Here is a 19,888-nt window from a genome sequence, read left to right as displayed (position 1 = left end):
TCTGCATTTGTCATTAAAATTTAAAGGCCTTATTTTTATTTTTATTCTTATTTTTACTCTTAATTTTATTTTTCATTTTTAAAATTTTATTCTTACTTTATACTTCTTATTTTTCTATTTTTTCATTTTTTAATTCTCATTTGATTTTATTTGAGTTCAATATCTCAATTGAGAAAACACATTAATATTTAATAAAGTAATGTCTAATACAAGAGTATTGCTTCATTAAATATATATTGCTAAGGAAAAAAATGTTTACATTTTCTGAGTAAACACAACAATTCATTCATTCATTTATTCATTCATTCATTCATACATTCATATATTTATTCATTTTGGTTCAGGAGTATACATTCTTTGATATTATTGGTTTAATAAAGATATAAAAACTTGTTTTTTCAAAATACACTGACACCTATGGGTTGGAAAAGGTAATTACACCTATGACATAAAAATGTTCTATCATATGGAGAACTTGATTGATAATGAATTATTATCTATTATTGTTTATTATTCCAAACATAATTTAATTTAATATTTTGATAATAATTAGATGGATATTACTGATTGCTATGGTACGCTGTGATATTATAGGTTAGGAAAAACTGCCAGATTTGGTATCAGATTAGGGAATGAAGACTTCAATAAAGACATCGCAATTATGAATTCTATCTTAATAAAGACTTTTAATTTTTATAAATCAAAGAGATTCTCAAAAGTTACAAGAAGAAGCAACTGATATCCGGACGTCTCAGAAGGTAACAGGTGTGAATGCTGAGTGTTATAATAGACTGTGTCCATTACATACAATACAATTCACACCACTGATCACCAGGACGGCAGAGGACGATGATCCTATATGTACTGTGTTGTGTTCAAGTTTCATCACGTTCCAGTGGTTTCTTATTAGAGATGAGCGGTGTTCGACTAGAACTGTTCGCCATTCTCAAATTCTAGCTGTTTTGGGCGTTGTTCGAGTTGTTCGACGAACCCGAACGATTTGCAAAAAATTCGGCTGTTCGAGGTTATGTTCGATAACTGTTCGTGCACCAAAAGCGTGTCCTGCATGTCTGGCGCTATTTAGAGCACCAATCATGCAGGGATTGTCTGCCACTCACTGTAATGCCACAGCCATGGTGGTTGTGGCATTAGAGTGATTACCCAAATCGATGGGAACTGTGTTCACAGTGAAACATGAAAAGCCGGCAATTCAGCAGCGGTACACCGGTACCCGACAATTTAGAACCGAAAGAATAGAGCATCACACATAGATTAGATAGATAGAAACATGTCAGTCACATATATAAGAAGTACAGTGACAGTGTTGATTACTGTACTTGTCATTTAGTGTAAAGGATTTATAAAAAAAATATTAGTGTTTTCATGCACCGTCTCTTTAAAAAAGCCGGCCGGCAATTCAGCAGCGGTACCCGACAATTTAGAATAGAAGGAATAGAGAATCACACATAGATTAGATAGATAGAAACATGTCAGTCACATATATAAGAAGTACAGTGACAGTGCTGATTACTGTACTTGCCATTTAGTGTAAAGGATTTATTAAAAAAAATAATAGTGTCTTCATGCACCGTCTCTTTAAAAAAGCCGGCCGGCAATTCAGCATCTGTACCCGACAATTTAGAATGGAAGCAATAGAGCATCACACATAGATTAGATAGATAGAAACATGTCAGTCACATATATATGAAGTACAGTGACAGTGTTGATTACTGTACTTGTCATTTAGTGTTAAAATAAAGGATTTATTTAAAAAAAAATTGGCGTGGGATCCCCCATAATTTTAGTCTCTAGCGGAGGTTAAGCAGATGGCTGGGGCAGATGTTTGAAGCCTGGGAAGGGGTAATACCCACGGAGCTTCCCAGGCTACTAATATCAGCCCCCAGCTGAATGCCTAGCCTTTACTAGCTATTAAAATGGGGGACCCCCCAAAGAATTGACGTGGGGTCCCCCCTATTTTAATAGCTAGCAAAGGCTAGGCAGACAGCTGGGGGCTGATATTAATAGCCCAGGAAGGGTGCCATGAATATTGGCCCCCTCCCAGGCTAGAAACACCAGCCGTCAGCCGCCCCAGAAATGGCACATCCATAGGATGCGCCAATTCTGGCACTTAGCCTCGCTCTTCCCACTGCCCTGTAGCGGTGGCAGTGGGGTAATAGGGCTGGGGTTGATGTCAGCTTATAATGCCAGCTGACATCAAGCCCAGGTTAGTAATGGAGAGGCGTCTATAAGACACCCCCATTACTAACCCCATAGTCAAAGTTAAAAAAAAACACAAACACCCAGAATAAAGTCCTTTAATTGAAATAAAGACACAATTCTTTATTGTTCTAAATTAAACCATACTTACAATCACGTCCATTCCAGCTGAAGCCAACGATCCAATGCAATAAAAGAAAAATAATAAAGCAACATAATCCTTACCTTCCCATGGTTCCCACGACAGCTTCAGCTCTGCTACATCGAGATGACAGGCTGGACCGCAGCAGAAAGCTGCCATCCAGCCTGTCATCCTGCAGACACTGAGAAGCGCAGGCTTGCTTGCGCTGCTCAGCGTCTCTCTGTGACGGCATCCAGATGAGCCGAGTTCATGTCCAATGAACTCGGTTCACCTCATGCACGTCACTGACAGCGTGGGAAAATTCTCACGCTGAAGCGGTGAGTGCAGGAGAATTCTCCCACGCTGTCAGTGACGTGCATAAGGTGAGCTCATGTCCAATGAACTCAGCTCACCTCCTGCACGTCACTGACAGCGTGGGAGAATTCTCCTGCACTCAGCGCTTCAGCGTGAGAATTCTCCCACGCTGAAGCGCTGAGTGCAGGAGAATTTTCCCACGCTGTCAGTGACGTTCATAAGGTGAGCTCATGTCCAATGAACTCAGCTCACCTCCTGCACGTCACTGACAGCGTGGGAAAATTCTCCTGCACTCAGCGCTTCAGTGTGAGAATTCTCCCACGCTGAAGCGCTGAGTGCATGAGAATTTTCCCACGCTGTCAGTGACGTGCATGAGGTGAGCCGAGTTCATTGGACATTAACTCGGCTCATCTGGATGCCGTCACAGCGAGACACTGAGGAGCGCAAGCATGCCTGCGCTTCTCAGTGTCCGCGGGATGACAGGCTGGATGGCAGCGTTCTGCTGTCGTCCAGCCAGTCATCTCGATGTAGCAGAGCTGGAGCTGTCCTGGGAACCATGGAAAGGTAAGGATGATGTTGGTTTATTATTTTATTTTTATTACAGGAGATCGTTGGCTTCAGCTGGAATGGGCGTGACGGTAAGTATGGTTTAATTTAGAACAATAAAGAATTGTGTGTTTATTTCAATTAAAGGACTTTATTCTGGGTGTTTGTGTTTTTTTTATCTTTGACTATGGGGTTAGTAATGGAGGTGTCTTATAGACGCCTCTCCATTACTAACCTGGCCTTGATGTCAGCTGGCATTATAAGCTGACATCAACCCCAGCCCTATTACCCCACTGCCACCGCTACAGGGCAGTGGGAAGAGCGAGGCTAAGTGCCAGAATTGGCGCATCCTATGGATGCGCCATTTCTGGGGCGGCTGACGGCTGGTGTTTCTAGCTTGGGAGGGGGCCAATATTCATGGCACCCTTCCTGAGCTATTAATATCAGCCCCCAGCTGTCTGCCTAGCCTTTGCTAGCTATTAAAATAGGGGGGACCCCACGTCATTTTTTTGGGGGGGTCCCCCATTTTAATAGCTAGTAAAGGCTAAGTATTCAGCTGGGGCTGATATTAGTAGCCTGGTAAGCTCCGTGGGTATTACCCCCTTCCGAGGCTTCAAACATCTGCCCCAGCCGTCTGCTTAACCTCCGCTAGAGCCTAAAATTATGGGGGATCCCACGCCAATTTTTATTTTAATAAATCCTTTATTTTAACACTAAATGACAAGTACAGTAACCAACACTGTCACTGTACTTATTATAAATGTGACTGACATGTTTCTATCTATCTAATCTATGTGTGATGCTCTATCTTTCTGTTCTAAATTGTCGGGTACCGCTGCTGAATTGCCGGCCGGCTTTTTTAAAGAGACAGTGCATGAAAACACTATTATTTTTTTAAATAAATCCTTTACACTAAATGACAAGTACAGTAAGCAACACTGTCACTGTACTTATTATATATGTGACTGACATGTTTCTATCTATCTAATCTATATGTGAAGCTCTATTCTTTCTGTTCTAAATTGTCGGGTACAGATGCTGAATTGCCGGCCGGCTTTTTTAAAGAGACGGTGCATGAAAACACTAATATTTTTTTTAATAAATCCTTTACACTAAATGACAAGTGCAGTAACCAACACTGTCACTGTACTTCATATATATGTGACTGACATGTTTCTATCTATCTAATCTATGTGTGATGCTCTATTCCTTCTTGTCTAAATTGTCGGGTACCGGTGTATGCCGCTGCTGAATTTGCCGGCCGGCTTTTTTAAAGAGAGTGTCTTCTGAGCAGTTTGTCAGCTTTTGGACACCTTTGCAGGTGTTTTCTATGTGTTTCTATGTGTTTTTGTTTGCCTGCCATTGGTTTTAACGGTGTTCGACGGTGTTCTAAGGTGTTCGACGAACAGTTCGACGAACAGTTCCTCGAACATCCCGGTGTTCGACGAACCGAACCGAACCCGAACACTACGGGGGTGGCTCAACACTATTTCTTATCACCTGCAACGCTTCAATGAAAGCTGGTGAACAGGTAATACCTGGCATATGTGTCCTGTATATAAAGGACTGAGTACTGGTTATGGTGCTATATAAAGCAGGAAAGTGTCAAGTTAACCCTTGCTTTACTGACCAAAGACGTCACATCTGTTCCAAAAGTGACACGAGACCAGTGCGGACACACGGAAGATTCCAAAGACGATCCAACGTAAGTCCAGGTGACACTGCACAGATATTAAAGCTACATTTCATCCATGGACTTTGTTTTCTTATCAACTGACACACATGATCTTTCTAATAAAGAGTACAGTTTATGGACTGAACAATAATGAGCACAATTATGGACTGCACAATATCTACATGCAGTAATTTATTTCAAAGGAGTTTTCATCTAAAGACTGTGTTATAAAAGAACCAAGAAGAAGACGAGACGACGACCCGATGACATCAGATGATGACGATTGAACCCGCGATTGCTTCAATTTAGATATAGGGAAGTATAATTATACATATTAAATGAATATTAGTCACGGCTTACCATAACATGAATTCACATCATTATATAACAATAATCCGATATTGATACTATTATTACTATTATTATTATTATGGAAATTTAATGATATTGCCAAGGAAGAAGGAAAGAAAAAATGATTGATGAATGTATCTTCTTTTGAGAATTTTCAGTTAAAGTCCTTTTATTCTCAAAAAGGGGGAAATGTTAAATGGTTAATTATGGAAATTCATTTGGAATGTTAATCGATAATCATTTTTCTGAGTTCTATGCCTCAGCCATCGTGTCTAGTTGACATGCGCTATTTATGTGTGTATTTTTGGTTCACTACCATATGTAGAACAGGTGTCCATACGACTGGCTATAAAAGCCCATGGTACAGAAAGGGGGGTCTCTCTTGCTCTGCCCACCCCAAAAGACACAGAATCTTCATGCTGAGAAGCAGATGACATGTAGGCCTGGACACATGCTGGACAAAGACATGATTTACCAGCCAGGATCCAAGGAAAGATGGGTGTATCTCAACAATTAAACAATTAAGCTAATTATTGACAAATGGACGATTACTTTATAACTAATTATTGTATGTACCTGCTGCAATCTGATTCTTTTTAATGGACAATCCAAGAATAAATAGATACATTTTTTTATAAGAATATCGTGATATTGATACTTTGAGAAGTCCTCAGTAGAAAAAAATAACACAGGAAGAGTATTATTTTACAGTCTCCCATCCAAGTACTAACCAGGCCTGACCCTGCTTAGCTTCCAAGATCAGATGAGATCGGGGGTGTTCAGGGTGGTGTGGCCGTAGACAGAGACATGCCTCTCACTTGCTGCTTTTCTACTTTGACGTCTGGCTGCCGGCTGCCCTTTCCAGTGCTCAGCAAGACCAGGTCCTTTTGTGCTTTCCCTTCTCTTCAATTTTTTTGCTGGCTTCCTTAAAAGGTCTTGTAGACACAACGCCTTACTCAGAGCCGCTGAGCTCACTGATCGGCTGCAGCGCTGTAGACGGAACGTCAGCTTCACGGCCAATGCCACAGGCCGGGAGCAGAGGCGAGACTCACCGGTAGACCCGGGTAGGGTGAGTAGAGCGCGGTTAGTTGCTTTCTAATAGCCTGCAGCCGGGGATTAACTTTTAATGAAAGGGAACAATCCCTTTGACTGTCTGCAGTGCGGCACACCTAGGAAGCGCACTCTCACACACAAGCCAGCATGCACACGTGCTCGCACGTGACAACACCCCCTATCTGCGCCTACAACCTCTCCGTCACCATGCGTCAGACTCTCCTGCCTGTTTTATGATTTCAGGGCCCTAGCAATAATCACCCCTCCCCAATTCCTTCCGCACCTTCCTTGCACTGAGGTTAGCTCTTTGTCAGCCGTCTGGCTTGGTTACAAAAGCTTCTTTGCAGATAAACATGTTACTTCTGCTGGCCCTCGCTAGGCGGCCGGCATCCAAAACCTTCCCTGGGCACCTTCTGAAAGCCTGCCCCCTTCACGGCCCCGGGTGCTTTTAACGCCATCATTTCCACACGGCGAGCTGCGGAGTCAATAAACACTCCTAGCCGTGACAAGGAGCTAGGTGTCAGGCCTGCGTGAAGGCGGCGGGGTAGCGTACTTAGCTGCCAACTGGCTCAGAGGCCTTGGGGCTTCCATCATCTAAGTTACTTAAGGTCGGTGTCCGGCAAGGCGCCATTCCATGCTAGCCGAGCTGGGCAGTAGGTAAAAACGTCATCAAAATGGTCGACAGCACCCGGTGTTCCCAGGAGGTCTCCCATCCAAGTACTGTCCGAGCCCAGCCCTGCTTTGCTTCCGAGATTATATGAGATCGGACGTATCCAAGGTGGTATGGCCAGTAGAAGCTGCTTGATCCATCGCCCGGCCAGCCTTTCTCAGGATCGCTTGGTGGCGAGCAATCTGGCCGTGACGGGGCGGGCTCCGAAGGGTCCATGCAAAGTCTGTGCCGTCCCTACAGGTGTGGTTTGTTTAGCAGTGATTCACCCGCCGCATCAGGTGTCTTCAAAAATGGCTCGGCGCAGGGTCTCCTGCAGGCTAAACACTTCATCGTGGTAATGTGACAGAAAGAGCAAGCTGGACCCGTAACTTGGGGGCTGAGCGAGACGTCCAGGGGTGAATGAAGGAAGAGGGTGAGATGGTTGCCAGTGACTTTGAGCTGCTCTTCAGGGGGGAGGGTCGTGTTGCCTGCAAAGGTCTTCTGCTTGGGGTTACCTGTGTTTGCCTCCAGCCACGCGGGAGACGCTGGTCCTGGTGAAAAGGAGCCTAGTATTAAAAGTAAATAAGCAACAATGCTGGAGGCCCACGGTGATCAGAAGGATGCTGGTATTTTGCAGAGATGAAATAGCGCAAGAGAGAAAGCAAATGAAAAAAAGAAAAGAGAATGAATGTGTGCACTTGTGAAAGGGAATGGAAAAAAGGCATAGAAGAGAGTGCCCCCTGCTGGTGGAAGGAAGGAAAAAGCAAAAGCCTACAGCACCTGGCATTCCCAGGCGGTCTCTGTTAAATGGTTAATTATGGAAATTCATTTGGAATGTTAATCGATAATCATTTTTCTGAGATCTATGCCTCAGCCATCATGTCTAGTTGACATGCGCTATTTGTGTGTTTTTTTTTGGTTCACTACCATATGTAGAACAGGTGTCCATACGACTGGCTATAAAAGCCCATGTTACAGAAAGGGGGTGCTCTCTTGCTCTGCCCACCCCACAAGACACAGAATCTTCATGCTGAGAAGCAGATGACATGTAGGCCTGGACACATGCTGGACAAAGACATGATTTACCAGCCAGGATCCAAGGAAAGATGGGTGAATCTCAACAATTAAGCTAATTATGGACAAATGGACAATTACTTTATAACTAATTATTGTATGTGCCTGCTGCAATCTGATTCTTTTTAATGGACAATCCAAGAATAAATAGATACATTTTTTTATAAGAATATCGTGATATTGATACTTTGAGAAGTCCTCAGTAGAAAAAAATAATACAGGAAGAGTATTATTTTACAATGATGAGCCAGCCAGTCCTGTTTTTTTGTTTTTTAAATTAAGTAAGTGAATTTCTTCCGTGAACAAGGGGGGAGTCCTGACGAGCTGAACAGCTGTTGTTCACGTGTCAGTAAATTCACTAGTTTGTCACGAGAAGCAGAAAGGACCTACAGACTGAGGAAAGTCAGGAAGCAGAGGTACTAACAAGCAACAGAATCAGACAAACTGAAGACAGAACGTGCTGATAAAGAGAAGCCAAGGAATCTTAAGGTAAGCAAAATATGGATATAATTTCTTCTTTTGTTAAACAAAGTAATATTAATTTCAAAGTTAATGTAGGAGATGACATAGAAGTTTTGTGGCTCAGTTTATACAAACAATGTGAATTGCAGAATTTACAGTTAACTTCTAAATTGGTAAATAGAGACAAACAGAAATTGAGAAATATTCTACATTTGGTAGATTTTTTTCATAGTCTTGTGTTAGAGATTTCTAAGCAGGAAAATAGTGTAGAAGTGTCAGACGGTGATACTGATTCTGACTGTAATGTGGAAAATGAACAAGAAGTAAGACACGTGTATGTAACTGAAGTTGACCTTGGGTCTGACCAAGAGACGGACATACAGAAACCTGACATGGGAGGAGACATGACTGACATACGAGAAACCGACATACTAGGTGATGTGGGAGGAGACGTGAGTGACGTAGGAGGAACGGACGTACAAGAGCCACTAAAAATATCAGAGAATTCTGGAATTACCCAGGCTCAACTCCAAATTAAAATGAGGAAAAATTTGCTGAAATTATACAAAATCATGCCAAAATATGATGTCAAAATCCATGCCTGTAGAAATTCAGAGACATTTGAGAGCTTCTCTGATAAGTTTGATTTATCCAATGAGGAGAGGAATCGATTATTTAAAATATGGATTCCTGTGACATTGTCCAGACGTTTACATTTAATGATCTGTGAAAATGACTCTCCTAATGGATGGGAAAATGATTCGGACAGATTAAGATATTTGATTTATTGTGTCACAAAGGATTTTCCCAACATAGAAGATCTGCAGAAACTAAGGATTGGTAGGAAGGAATGTACATATACATTCATGTCCATATTTGAGCGGTTGTACAAAGCTCTCATCAAAAATGGAAAAGTACAACATATGATAACAACGTTTGTACAAAAATTCAAATTCCTAAATTCAGTTTCCCAAGTTATGGCATCACAAAAAAATTCATTATTTGAATGTGCGCAGATGCTGGATTTTGTTAGAAAACATGAGAATCGTGAAAAGAAAATAAATCAAGCTAAATTTATAAAACCAGGAAAGGTAAAATCTTACCAAAAGCCAATATCAAACTCTCCTAGACTGAGTCATCCCCATAGTGAACTCTATCAAATACGCCGAAGATTGCATATATGTTATAAGCCATATTAGCCAGTGCAAAGATCCATCTCTCCACAGAATGAGTTAATTCTCAGTCAGAACTGTGATTCTCTAAAAAGGAAAATGGCTGAAACTGATGGACAGAGACAGGTGAGACGACCAACTCACAGTGACGTCATGGAATGTGGACAGAAGAACAGGCAGTTCTCTGAGGTTTTGTAGGATAGAAAAATGTCTTTCCTAAATAGGGCGTTCCTGGAGATATCTGAGAGAGACAGAAGATTTGATTTAGGGAGTGGCTAAGGAAAAACTGTAATTACAATGTTGTATCAAAATGTAATACAATGTCTCAATATTTATTTATAATCTTATACAGTAAAATTGTAGTTACATAGTTTCTAATAGTTCATATATATATATATATATATATATATATATATATATATATATATATATATATATATATATATATATACACTTGTCTAAGTAGAGATTGCGCATAATTGTATTTATATATACGTTTATAAAATATATATATATATATATATATATTAATTAATAAATTAGAACTTCATATATATAAATTTAAGTAGCAATATTTTGAATTACATTAGAACCAACCAATATATGTATAAGATATTTAAATAATTCTGTTTCTGTATGAATTTGATATTTAATTTTATTTTCTTATATTTCCTTAGAGTTTTCATTCCAAAGCAGGATTTGATCAAAGAACTCTAAAATGGATTTATTTCTTTATTCACACATGACGTGTGACAGCTGCGGCCTTTGAATTTGAGCTAATAGTATAGGATCCCATTCATTCTATTTTCAACTGATGTAACTTAAGACCGGGCAGCCAGTGAAAAAAGAATCAAAGACAAGAGTTTTTTCAAGTGTCTGAAATTCCAGTGACTTACTCTCATATTATATAATATGTACTTGGGGAATATTCAAAGAAATATAAAGATATTCAATTGATATGGCAATGCGCATTAATAAATTGGGATACAACAATTTTGGGTTAAATATATATATATATATATATATATATATATATATAAAACTTCATATGTGGAATGTTTGAGTTGAACAGATCTGTGAATGTCAGAGTGAAGGTGACAGATGAGTAAATCAGCAGCTGCTAAGTGTGATTGATGTGACAGAGGCCTCGTATATTTGTATGTTTGAAAAAAAAAATGTTTCTTTATGTGAAGGTACAAAAATATATTTAATTCTGAGGAAATTATAATACATAATTAGGTATTATCTACATATATATTTCTATATTTCTTTAATAATTATTATTTCTTGATTTAACTAATAGTGGATAAGGGCAACCACACATCAAAATGGTTTACAAAGCAAATTTATATTTAGAATAATTTTCCACATGATAATATTCTTGAATAACTATAATATTATTTTTAATGGTTACCTAAATAGGTACACACCTCTCTTTAGTCAAATCTATGCTACTCATCGATATGAAATTTATGCACAATATTTCTAGAAGAATAATTATTTTTAATTTGGTTCTGATATATACATAAATTTTATAAAATAATATTTTTGGTATGAAGGGGGAAAATGTGTTTTTGATCCTGATTACATAATCAATTTTTGATCAATACTTATTTTCCACACATTTTAATAAAGAAGAAATAATAATAAGGTACTATGGTATAATTAAGAAGGGTATTACATGCAAAGTTGCATAATTTAATATTTTTTGGTGGTACAAGGTTATGACAAATATGAAATCATCCAGATAATGGAGATATAAGGGTATTTTTTATGGAGAATATAATTACTCTGCATTTGTCATTAAAATTTAAAGGCCTTATTTTTATTTTTATACTTATTTAGACTCTTAATTTTATTTTTCATTTTTAAAATTTTATTCTTACTTTATACTTCTTATTTTTCTATTTTTTCATTTTTTAATTCTCATTTGATTTTATTTGAGTTCAATATCTCAATTGAGAAAACACATTAATATTTAATAAAGTAATGTCTAATACAAGAGTATTGCTTCATTAAATATATATTGCTAAGGAAAAAAATGTTTACATTTTCTGAGTAAACACAACAATTCATTCATTCATTTATTCATTCATTCATTCATTCATACATTCATATATTTATTCATTTTGGTTCAGGAGTATACATTCTTTGATATTATTGGTTTAATAAAGATATAAAAACTTGTTTTTTCAAAATACACTGACACCTATGGGTTGCAAAAGGTAATTACACCTATGACATAAAAATGTTCTATCATATGGAGAACTTGATTGATAATGAATTATTATCTATTATTGTTTATTATTCCAAACATAATTTATTTTAATATTTTGATAATAATTAGATGGATATTACTGATTGCTTTGGTACGCTGTGATATTATAGGTTAGGAAAAACTGCCAGATTTGGTATCAGATTAGGGAATGAAGACTTCAATCAAGACATCGCAATTATGAATTCTATCTTAATAAAGACTTTTAATTTTTATAAATCAAAGAGATTCTCAAAAGTTACAAGAAGAAGCAACTGATATCCGGACGTCTCAGAAGGTAACAGGTGTGAATGCTGAGTGTTATAATAGACTGTGTCCATTACATACAATACAATTCACACCACTGATCACCAGGACGGCAGAGGACGATGATCCTATATGTACTGTGTTGTGTTCAAGTTTCATCACGTTCCAGTGGTTTCTTATCACCTGCAACGCTTCAATGAAAGCTGGTGAACAGGTAATACCTGGCATATGTGTCCTGTATATAAAGGACTGAGTACTGGTTATGGTGCTATATAAAGCAGGAAAGTGTCAAGTTAACCCTTGCTTTACTGACCAAAGACGTCACATCTGTTCCAAAAGTGACACGAGACCAGTGCGGACACACGGAAGATTCCAAAGACGATCCAACGTAAGTCCAGGTGACACTGCACAGATATTAAAGCTACATTTCATCCATGGACTTTGTTTTCTTATCAACTGACACACATGATCTTTCTAATAAAGAGTACAGTTTATGGACTGAACAATAATGAACACAATTATGGACTGTACAATATCTACATGCTGTAATTTATTTCAAAGGAGTTTTCATCTAAAGACTGTGTTATAAAAGAACCAAGAAGAAGACGAGACGACGACCCGATGACAACAGATGATGACGATTGAACCCGCGATTGCTTCAATTTAGATATAGGGAAGTATAATTATATATATTAAATGAATATTAGTCACGGCTTACCATAACATGAATTCACATCATTATATAGCAATAATCCGATATTGATACTATTATTACTATTATTATTATTATGGAAATTTAATGATATTGCCAAGGAAGAAGGAAAGAAAAAATGATTGATGAATGTATCTTCTTTTGAGAAATTTCAGTTAAAGTCCTTTTATTCTCAAAAAAGGGGGAAATGTTAATTGGTTAATTATGGAAATTCATTTGGAATGTTAATCGATAATCATTTTTCTGACTTCTATGCCTCAGCCATCGTGTCTAGTTGACATGCGCTATTTGTGTGTGTATTTTTGGTTCACTACCATATGTAGAACAGGTGTCCATACGACTGGCTATAAAAGCCCATGGTACAGAAAGGGGGGGCTCTCTTGCTCTGCCCACCCCACAAGACACAGAATCTTCATGCTGAGAAGCAGATGACATGTAGGCCTGGACACATGCTGAACAAACACATGATTTACCAGCCAGTATCCAAGGAAAGATGGGTGAATCTCAACAATTAAGCTAATTATGGACAAATGGACAATTACTTTATAACTAATTATTGTATGCACCTGTTGCAATTTGATTCTTTTTAATGGACAATCCAAGAATAAATAGATACATTTTTTTATAAGAATATCGTGATATTGATATTTTGAGAAGTCCTCAGTAGAAAAAAAATAATACAGGAAGAGTATTGTTATACAGTCTCCCATCCAAGTACTAACCAGGCCTGACCCTGATTAGCTTCCAAGATCAGATGAGATCGGGCGTATTCAGGGTGGTGTGGCCGTAGGCAGAGACAAGCCTCTCACTTGCTGCTTTTCTACTATGAAGTCTGGCTGCCGGCTGCCCTTTCCAGTGCTCAGCAAGACCAGGTCCTTTTGTGCTTTCCCTTCTCTTCAATTTTTTTGCTGGCTTCCTTAAAAGGTCTTGTAGACAGAAGGCCCCACTCAGAACCGCTGAGCTCACTGATCGGCTGCAGCGCTGTCGACGGAACGTCAGCTTCGAGGCCAATGCCACAGGCCGGGAGCAGAGGTGAGACTCACCGGTAGACCCGGGTAGGGTGAGTAGAGCGCGGTTAGTTGCTTTCTAATAGCCTGCAGCCGGGGTTTAACTTTTAATGAAAGGGAACAATCCCTTTGACTGTCTGCAGCGCGCCACACCTAGGAAGCGCACTCTCACACACAAGCCAGCATGCACACGTGCTCGCACGTGACAACACCCCCTATCTGCCCCTACAACCTCTCCGTCACCATGCATCAGACTCTCCTGCCTGTTTTATGATTTCAGGGCCCTATCAGGAATCACCCCCCCCCCTCCCCAATTCCTTCCGCACCTTCCTTGCCTTCCTTGCACTGAGGTTAGCTCTTTGGCAGCCGTCTGGCTTGGTTACACAAGCTTCTTTGCAGAGATACATGTTACTTCTGCTGGCCCTCGCTAGGCGGCGGGCATCCAAAACCTTCCATGGGCACCTGCTGAAAGCCTGGCCCCTTCACGGCCCCGAGTGCTTTTAACACCATAATTTCCACATGACGAGCCGCGGAGTCAATAAGCAATCCTAGCCGTGACAAGGAGCTCGGTGTCAGGCCTGCGTGAAGGCGGCGGGGTAACGTACTTAGCTGCCAACTGGCTCAGAGGCCTTGGGGCTTCCATCATCTAAGTTACTTAAGGTCAATGTCCGGCAAGGCGCCGTTCCATGCTAGCCGAGCTGGGCAGTAGGGCAAAACGTTATCAAAATGGTCTACAGCACCTGGTGTTCCCAGGAGGTCTCCCATCCAAGTACTGTCTGAGCCCAGCCCTGCTTTGCTTCCGAGATCAGACGAGATCTGGCGTATCCAAGGTGGTATGGCCAGTAGATGCTGCTCGAACCATTGCCTGGCCAGCCTTTCTCAGGATCGCTTGGTGGCGAGCAATCTGGCCGTGACGGGGTGGGCTCCGAAGTGTCCATGCAAAGGCTGTGCCGTCCCTACAGGTGTGGTTTGTTTAGCAGTGATTCACGCGCCGCATCAGGTGTCTTCAAAAATGGCTCGGCGCAGGGTCTCCTGCAGGCTAAACCCTTCATCGTGGTAATGTGACAGAAAGAGCAAGCTGGACCCGTAACTTGGGGGAGGAGCGAGACGTCCAGGGGTGAATGAAGAAAAAGGGTGAGATGGTTGCCAGTGACTTTGAGCTGCTCTTCAGGGGGGAGGGTCGTGTTGCCTGCAAAGGTCTTCTGCTTGGGGTTACCGGTGGTTGCCTCCAGCCACGCGGGAGACGCTGGTCCTGGTGAAAAGGAGCCTAGTATTAAAAGTAAATAAGCAACAATGCTAGAGGCCCACGGTGATCAGAAGGATGCTGGTATTTTGCAGAGATGAAATAGCGCAAGAGAGAAAGGAAATGAAAAAAAGAAAAGAGAATGAATGTGTGCACTTGTGAAAGGGAATGGAAAAAAGGCATAGAAGAGAGTGCCCCCTGCTGGTGGAAGGAAAGAAAAAGCAAAAGCCTACAGCACCTGATATTCCCAGGTGGTCTCCCATCCAAGTACTAACCAGGCCCAACCCTGCTTAGCTTTTGAGATCAGACAAGATAATGGGCGTGTTCAGGGTGGTGTGGCCGTAGGCAGAGACTAGTCTCTCACTTGCTGCTTTTCTACTTTGACGTCTGGCTGCCGGCTGCCCTTTCCAGTGCTCAGCAAGACCAGGTCCTTTTGTGCTTTCCCTTTTCTTCAATTTTTTTGCTGGCTTCCTTAAAAGGTCTTGTAGACACAACGCCCCACTCAGAGCCGCTGAGCTCACTGATCGGCTGCAGCGCTGTCGACGAAACGTCAGCTTCACGGCCAATGCCACAGGCCGGGAGCAGAGGCGAGACTCACCGGTAGACCCGGGTAGGGTGAGTAGAGCGCAGTTAGTTGCTTTCTAATAGGCTGCAGCCGGGGATTAACTTTTAATGAAAGTGAACAATCCCTTTGACTGTCTGCAGCGCGCCACACCTAGGAAGCGCACTCTCACACACAAGCCAGCATGCACACGTGCTCGCACGTGACAACACCCCCTATCTGCCCCTACAACCTCTCCGTCACCATGCATCAGACTCTCCTGCCTGTTTTATGATTTCAGGGCCCTATCAGGAATCACCCCCCCCCTCCCCAATTCCTTCCGCACCTTCCTTGCCTTCCTTGCACTGAGGTTAGCTCTTTGGCAGCCGTCTGGCTTGGTTACACAAGCTTCTTTGCAGAGATACATGTTACTTCTGCTGGCCCTCGCTAGGCGGCGGGCATCCAAAACCTTCCATGGGCACCTGCTGAAAGCCTGGCCCCTTCACGGCCCCGAGTGCTTTTAACACCATAATTTCCACATGACGAGCCGCGGAGTCAATAAGCAATCCTAGCCGTGACAAGGAGCTCGGTGTCAGGCCTGCGTGAATGCGGCGGGGTAGCGTACTTAGCTGCCAACTGGCTCAGAGGCCTTGGGGCTTCCATCATCTAAGTTACCTAAGGTCGGTGTCCGGCAAGGCGCCGTTCCATGCTAGCCATGCTGGGCAGTAGGGCAAAACATCATCAAAATGGTCTACAGCACCCGGTGTTCCCAGGAGGTCTCCCATCCAAGTACTGTCTGAGCCCAGCCCTGCTTTGCTTCCGAGATCAGACGAGATCGGGCGTATCCAAGGTGGTATGGCCAGTAGACGCTGCTCGATCCATCGCCCGGCCTGCCTTTCTTAGGATCGCTTGGTGGCGAGCAATCTGGCCGAGACGGGGCGGGCTCCGAAGGGTCCATGCAAAGGCTGTGCCGTCCCTACAGGTGTGGTTGGTTTAGCAGTGATTCACCCGCCGCATCAGGTGTCTTCAAAAATGTCTCGGCGCAGGGTCTCCTGCAGGCTAAACCCTTCATCGTGGTAATGTGACAGAAAGAGCAAGCTGGATCCGTAACTTGGGGGCGGAGCGAGACGTCCAGGGGTGAATGAAGGAAGAGGGTGAGATGGTTGCCAGTGACTTTGAGCTGCTCTTCAGGGGGGAGGGTCGTGTTGCCTGCAAAGGTCTTCTGCTTGGGGTTACCAGTGGTTGCCTCCAGCCACGCGGGAGACACTGGTCCTGGTGAAAAGGAGCCTAGTATTAAAAGTAAAGAAGCAACAATGCTGGAGGCCCACGGTGATCAGAAGGATGCTGGTATTTTGCAGAGATGAAATAGCGCAAGAGAGAAAGCAAATGAAAAAAAGAAAAGAGAATGAATGTGTGCACTTGTGAAAGGGAATGGAAAAAAGGCATAGAAGAGAGTGCCCCCTGCTGGTGGAAGGAAGGAAAAAGCAAAAGCCTACAGGACCTGGTATTCCCAGGCGGTCTCTGTTAAATGGTTAATTATGGAAATTCATTTGGAATGTTAATCGATAATCATTTTTCTGAGTTCTATGCCTCAGCCATCGTGTCTAGTTGACATGCGCTATTTGTGTGTGTATTTTTGGTTCACTGCCATATGTAGAACAGGTGTCCATACGAATGGCTATAAAAGCCCATGGTACAGAAAGGGGGGGCTCTCTTGCTCTGCCCACCCCACAAGACACAGAATCTTCATGCTGAGAAGCAGATGACATGTAGGCCTGGACACATGCTGGACAAAGACATGATTTATCAGCCAGGATCCAAGGAAAGATGCGTGAATCTCAACAATTAAGGTAATTATGGACAAATGGACAATTACTTTATAACTAATTATTGTATGTACCTGCTGCAATCTGATTCTTTTTAATGGACAATCCAAGAATAAATAGATACATTTTTTTATAAGAATATCGTGATATTGATACTTTGAGAAGTCCTCAGTAGAAAAAAATAATACAGGAAGAGTATTATTTTACAATGGTGAGCCAGCCAGTCCTGTTTTTTTGTTATTTAAATTAAGTAAGTGAATTTCTTCAGTGAACATGGGGGAAGTCCTGACGAGCTGAACAGCTGTTGTTCAGGTGTCAGTAAATTCACTAGTTTGTCACGAGAAGCAGAAAGGACCTACAGACTGAGGAAAGACAGGAAGCAGAGGTACTAACAAGGAACAGAATCACACAGGAAAAGAATCAGACGAACTGAAGACAGGACGTGCTGATAAAAAGAAGCCAAGGAATCTTAAGGTAAGCAAAATATGGATATAATTTCTTCTTTTGCTAAACAAAGTAATATTAATTTCAAAGTTAATGTAGGAGATGACATAGAAGTTTTGTGGCTCAGTTTATACAAAGAATGTGAATTGCAGAATTTACTGTTAACTTATAAATTGGTAAATAGAGGCAAACAGAAATATAGAAATATTCTACATTTGGTAGATTTTTTTCATAGTCTTGTGTTAGAGATTTCTTAGCAGGAAAATAGTGTAGAAGTGTCAGACGGTGATACTGATTCTGACTGTAATGTGGAAAATTAACAAGAAGTAAAACACGTGTCTGTAACTGAAGGTGACCTTGGGTCTGACCAAGAGACGGACATACAGAAACCTGACATGGGAGGAGACATGACTGACATACGAGAAACCGACATACTAGGTGATGTGGGAGGAGACGTGAGTGACGTAGGAGGAACGGACGTACAAGAGCCACTAAAAATATCAGAGAATTCTGGAATTACCCAGGCTCAACTTCAAATTAAAATGAGGAAAAATTTGCAGAAATTATACAAAATCATGCCAAAATATGATGTCAAAATCCATGCCTGTAGAAATTCAGAGACATTTGAGAGCTTCTCTGATAAGTTTGATTTATCCAATGAGGAGAGGAATCCATTATTTAAAATATGGATTCCTGTGACATTGTCCAGACGTTTACATTTAATGCCCTGTGAAAATGACTCTCCTAATGGATGGGAAAATGATTCGGACAGATTAAGATATTTGATTTATTGTGTCACAAAGGATTTTCCCAACATAGAAGATCTGCAGAAACTAAGGATTGGTAGGAAGGAATGTACATATACATTCATGTCCATATTTGAACGGTTGTACAAAGCTCTCATCAAAAATGGAAAAGTACAACATATGATAACAACTTTTGTACAAAAATTCAAATTCCTAAATTCAGTTTCCCAAGTTATGGCATCACAAAAAAATTCATTATTTGAATGTGCGCAGATGCTGGATTTTGTTAGAAAACATGAGAATCGTGAAAAGAAAATAAATCAAGCTAAATTTATAAAACCAGGAAAGGTAAAATCTTACCAAAAGCCAATATCAAACTCTCCTAGACTGAGTCATCCCCATAGTGAACTCTATCAAATACGCAGAAGATTTCATATATGTTATAAGCCATATCAGCCAGTGCAAAGATCCATCTCTCCACAGAATGAGTTAATTCTCAGTCAGAACTGTGATTCTCTAAAAAGGAAAATGGCTGAAACTGATGGACAGAGACAGGTGAGACGACCAACTCACAGTGACGTCATGGAATGTGGACAGAAGAACAGGCAGTTCTCTGAGGTTTTGAAGGATAGAAAAATGTCTTTCCTAAATAGGGCGTTCCTGGAGATTTTTGAGAGAGACAGAAGATTTGGTTTAGGGAGTGGCTAAGGAAAAACTGTAATTATAATGTTGTATCAAAATGTAATACAATGTCTCAATATTTATTTATAATCTTATACAGTAAAATTGTAGTTACATAGTTTCTAATAGTTCATATATATGTATATATATATATATATATATATATGTATATATATATATATATATATATATATATACACTTGTCTAAGTAGAGATTGCGTATAATTGTATTTATATATACGTTTATAAAATATATATATATATTAATTAATAAATTAGAACTTCAAATATATAAATTTAAGTAGCAATATTTTGAATTACATTAGAACCAACCAATATATGTATAAGATATTTAAATAATTCTGTTTCTGTATGAATTTGATATTTAATTTTATTTTCTTATATTTCCTTAGAGTTTTCATTCCAAAGCAGGATTTGATCAAAGAACTCAAAATGGATTTATTTCTTTATTCACACAGGAAGTGAAAAAATTGCATGATTTTATGTGTATAACATTTTAAAATAATAACAA

General features: G+C 40.5%; 4 pseudogenes; all 4 read right to left on the bottom strand.

Moving 5' to 3' along the window:
* Positions 1-6,954: 6,954 nt before the first annotated feature.
* LOC141269251 (5S ribosomal RNA) lies at positions 6,955-7,074 on the bottom strand (annotated as a pseudogene).
* Positions 7,075-14,603: 7,529 nt separating this feature from the next.
* LOC141268310 (5S ribosomal RNA) lies at positions 14,604-14,723 on the bottom strand (annotated as a pseudogene).
* Positions 14,724-15,344: 621 nt separating this feature from the next.
* Positions 15,345-15,465, bottom strand: LOC141267870 (5S ribosomal RNA; annotated as a pseudogene).
* A 942-nt stretch (positions 15,466-16,407) lies between these two features.
* LOC141267328 (5S ribosomal RNA) lies at positions 16,408-16,527 on the bottom strand (annotated as a pseudogene).
* Between the last annotated feature and the right edge of the window lie 3,361 nt (positions 16,528-19,888).

Source organism: Phyllobates terribilis, unplaced genomic scaffold, assembly GCF_046119375.1.
Source record: "Phyllobates terribilis strain yellow unplaced genomic scaffold, ASM4611937v1 Scaffold_4__5_contigs__length_816908805, whole genome shotgun sequence".
Lineage (NCBI taxonomy): Eukaryota > Metazoa > Chordata > Amphibia > Anura > Dendrobatidae > Phyllobates > Phyllobates terribilis.
Note: the sequence above shows the minus strand (reverse complement) of the source record. Positions and strands in the feature narration are given on the sequence as shown.